The sequence below is a fragment of the Vigna radiata genome, chromosome 8, assembly GCF_000741045.1.
Source record: "Vigna radiata var. radiata cultivar VC1973A chromosome 8, Vradiata_ver6, whole genome shotgun sequence".
Taxonomy (NCBI): Eukaryota; Viridiplantae; Streptophyta; class Magnoliopsida; order Fabales; family Fabaceae; genus Vigna; species Vigna radiata.
The window spans coordinates 12,105,364-12,109,473 of NC_028358.1; the positions used below are offsets into that span (position 1 = coordinate 12,105,364).

At 33.8% G+C, this 4,110-nt stretch overlaps 1 protein-coding gene across 1 annotated transcript in view; it reads left to right on the forward strand.

Annotated features, from left to right (window-relative positions):
- Positions 1 to 4,110, forward strand: part of LOC106771428 (GDSL esterase/lipase At5g03610) — a 12,078-nt gene that overhangs the window by 1,256 nt on the left and 6,712 nt on the right. The window lies entirely within an intron of this gene.

Sequence of the window (4,110 nt, forward strand, 5' to 3'; positions counted from 1 at the left end):
TATATATATATATATATATATATATATATATATATATATATATATATATATATATATTTGACTCTGCTGGTGCATTATTGAATGGTTTAAAACACCACAAAAGTTGCATCGTTGTTGGTGCTGTCTTCTTTCTAAGACAATGTTCATTATTACAATCATGCTTCACCTTCCAACACCTACTCTTCTTCCATCACATTTGTTTTCGACAAATTATAAATAAAACATTGTTTTATTGTCTGTCGGTTTAGGTCAGAAATAATAAGTTGGTTTTTCATTGCAAAGCTAAAATGTCACTATATAATATATGGATGATAAATAAAAATAATTCCAATAGTTTTTATTTTTCAAATCAAGATTTTCAATTTAGATACATGAAATTGTTCTGCAAAATTCATTGGTTTTATGGAAAATGTTTTTACAAAATATATTAAAACTAAAAGTTTATGCATTATATTAAATTGAAAATGGTTTTGTAAAACCTTAATGTACTAATTTTAAAAGAGTATGCTACAAACTTAGTTAAAATATATATAAATTATAAATGATTAGATATTAAAATATGGTAAACTGTAGATAAGAGTTACAAATGAAATAGAAAGAAGGATTAACATTTTAAAAAATCTAAGTGAAACACCAAATGAAAATTATAAGAAATATAAAGTAGCAGTTAAGTGATTGTTTATTTTGCACAAAACTTGCATTATATTTGAATGGCGGTCCATTTTGTTCCTTTTGTGAAAATATACACATCTACTAATAGTTTTAAGTCGTCTAGATTACCCATTTGACAATAAATAAATAAATAAATAGATAATCCTTCTTCCATTCATTTTGACAAATATGGTTTATGTTTAACTGTTTATGTGTTTTTCACCATACATATGTTAATATAAAACATAATAATTTCTTATACGTACGAATATATATTTATTCAGAAAAAGTACATCAACAATTTGATTTTATTCCTGCTCTGATAAAAAATCTCAACCAATGGTTTTACTTTCTCATGATGATTGAACATAATTTATTCTTGTGAGCTATTTCGTAGATTTTGGAATCATTGAGATTGTAATTAACCTAAATAAGATGATAGCATATTTCCTTTTTTTTTATCGATTATATACTATCCGAAAAATGTACAGCTAGAATTTATTGAAAAAAGATTGTAGTGACTATTTCTCATATTTCACTAGTGCAGTAAGGGGATTTTACCGCGGTTATTTTTCACTATATGTCGCGGTTTACGAACCGCGGCATATTCAGTCGCGGTAGTAAATCAGAGACTTTAGGCCGCGGTTATAACCGCGGTAAAAAAGTTAGAGAATATGATGTGGTTGTACAAGGAACCGCTGCTTAAACCCATTTTTTTTAAAAAAAAAAAATTGTTCCAGTATATACCGCGGTTGGAACCGTGGTAAAAGACACAGGAATATGCCGCAGTTCTAGCACTAACCGCGACCATATGTCTACTTTTAAAAAATTAAAATAAAAAAACGAGCACTATATGCCGCGGTTGTGATATCCACTACCACAAAAACAGACCTGCATATAAAAACATGTACACAAATTCAATTTCAACATAACAAACACATGTTCAAATGTATTTCAACATCAAATAAAGTACAAAGTCTAATAAAATACAANNTAATCAAATGCAATGTTTAAATCTAATAACTAAGAGCTATTCTAATTATATACTTCGCAGCAGCGTTCCTCATGAATAATAGTGGCTTCTCAGGAACTGGTGTAGTAGTCTTGAATTTCTGCACAAAACAATTCATGTTAATTAGTGTATATGAATTCTACATTTGGGAAAAAATCAAAATTTGTTAATAGTTCTCTTGCATAGACATAACAAGAAGCTGCCAATGGCGCCTGAGATTCATAATAACTTAACTATTAAATATTAAAATCACATATGGAACTTTATTATGTTAACAAAGTTCACTTACCCGGATATATAAGGCAAAAAGTATATTTTCTTGCCGCTTCCAAAACTTTTTATCAGATTCGTGTTGATCTGATCAAAATCATTTGATTCATGAATTGATTGGGGATCAATGAATCCATAATCATCAGAACGCCCCAACTTGTTACTGACCTTAGACATATACCTGAAATAAAAAATTAACTTTGATATAAGGATACTTGATATATAAATCAATTTTATATATAAATAATTGCTCATAGACTTACATCGTCCATAGCTGAATAATTGAAATATTCAATTCTTGTGTTCCCGACGCAAGCTCACGAACATCTTGGCTATGAAGGTATATTGGGACCTCAGAGCCTGTCCCAAATACATTAGCATCATACTCAACCTCTAAAGGCTTATCTTCAAGGATGTTAGCAAGTAGATGCAATGAAGCAAGAGGATCATCCTCATATAGAGGAATCTTCTCCTGTGCCTGCGTCTGTTGTTACAAGAAAAAATAAGATAAGTTTTGACATCAAAAACCTTTAAAATTGAGAAGTGTAAAGAAGAATTTCATACCGAGGGGTCAGAAACTGGACCAACCAAAAATTTAGGCCAAGTGATAAACGACTTCAATGCTTGTTCCACAGTGAAAATCTCTTCTATGGCCAGAGGAACCGAGGCATCTGGTATGATCATTTCGTCCACTGAGACCTTCACCTCATCCTCTAATAGTTGCATACCATGACATGCATTCGCTGACCTAAACACTGTTCCACGAGCTACCAGGACCATCTCGGTATCCTCTAAAATGTATAGCAGACATGGACTACCATCGTCCATGTCATCCTCTGGGATGGCTGGTGCGGAACAACTTCCTTTTCCGTTTCTCCCTGTCAGAGTAAATGTTAGATTATACAAAAGATAGAAATAATTGCACATAAATGTTTATTAAGTTTACCTGTGGGAGGGGGAGGGATAACATGTTCCTGTACAGGAGATGGCACCGGGCGCATGCCATAGCTCTCAAACTACTGCTGGAACATGGCGCTGAATTCAGCCCTCATCTCTAATCTAACCTCGGCCCTGATCTCCTCTCTAAGGTCTTCTCAGACCTTTTTTCTGATCTCTTCTGTCATCCTTTCTTTTTGTGTTTCGCTGTATGCATATGAAGGCTGACGAGAAGAGCTCCCAAAATAATCTTTAATTCCTACTCCAGGACCTGCAGCACGTACACGTCCAGGGTGTTCAAGTCGTCCAATCGCAGCAACAAGAATATCCTGGCGACCCTCTGGAGTGAATTGACCTTGGGAGCTCTGCTCAACCAAGGCGTCCTGTAACATTACAAAACACCATTATTCTTTAAATAGTTTAATGTAGTATGTATAATGACAATACTTATTATTTTAGGAACAGTGATAACTTACAATTCTTTCAGAAATCTCTCGTGCAGTGTCGGAAGAGTAGGTGCTCGATGGTCTCATACGAGCCAACTTCCATTTTTCATGTCTAGACGGTGGAGAAGGAGGCTGAGGGGGGCTACCACTCTGAGATGGTGGTCTAGCATCTGCCTTTTGCTTGAGGATTTTCTCCTCAAGCTTCCTATACCCACCACGAGAAAATAAGTGGGGGTTTTTGTTATGAGCACTTGTTCCTTGTGCTTTGCTTCTAATTGCTTGTCACATACACATTAATTAATTAGTTCATATGATATATATTTGTTAATGAGGAATTGAATAATATCAACTATACTAACCTGGCATTCCTCTGACATCCGACTCTCTTTAAAAAGCCGCCAAGTCTCCTCATCAATGAACTTATATGAACTACATGGAGACTTATGTTTAAGGTGTCCAAAGATGTATCTTGATGTCAACTTACTTTTAAAGTTTCTGAAGTTTTCAGCAACAGTTGACAAACACTTATTTCTAAGTGTTGCGACATTTGGAATGTCAAATGTCAGCTGAAATAAACATAATAAAGTTGTATTAGTACAAAATTATCAATATAAACAAATTTTAATTCAAATGATATAAACTAACTTACCAATATATCATTCCATATAATGTTCCGATCAACCTCGGACACATGATCAAAAGATGGAATGAGAATACTAATCTTATCACGTGCCACTACTCCAAGGTATGATCGGAAGTCATCTGCATGGGGGCCAGTTGCCACACCCGTGATGA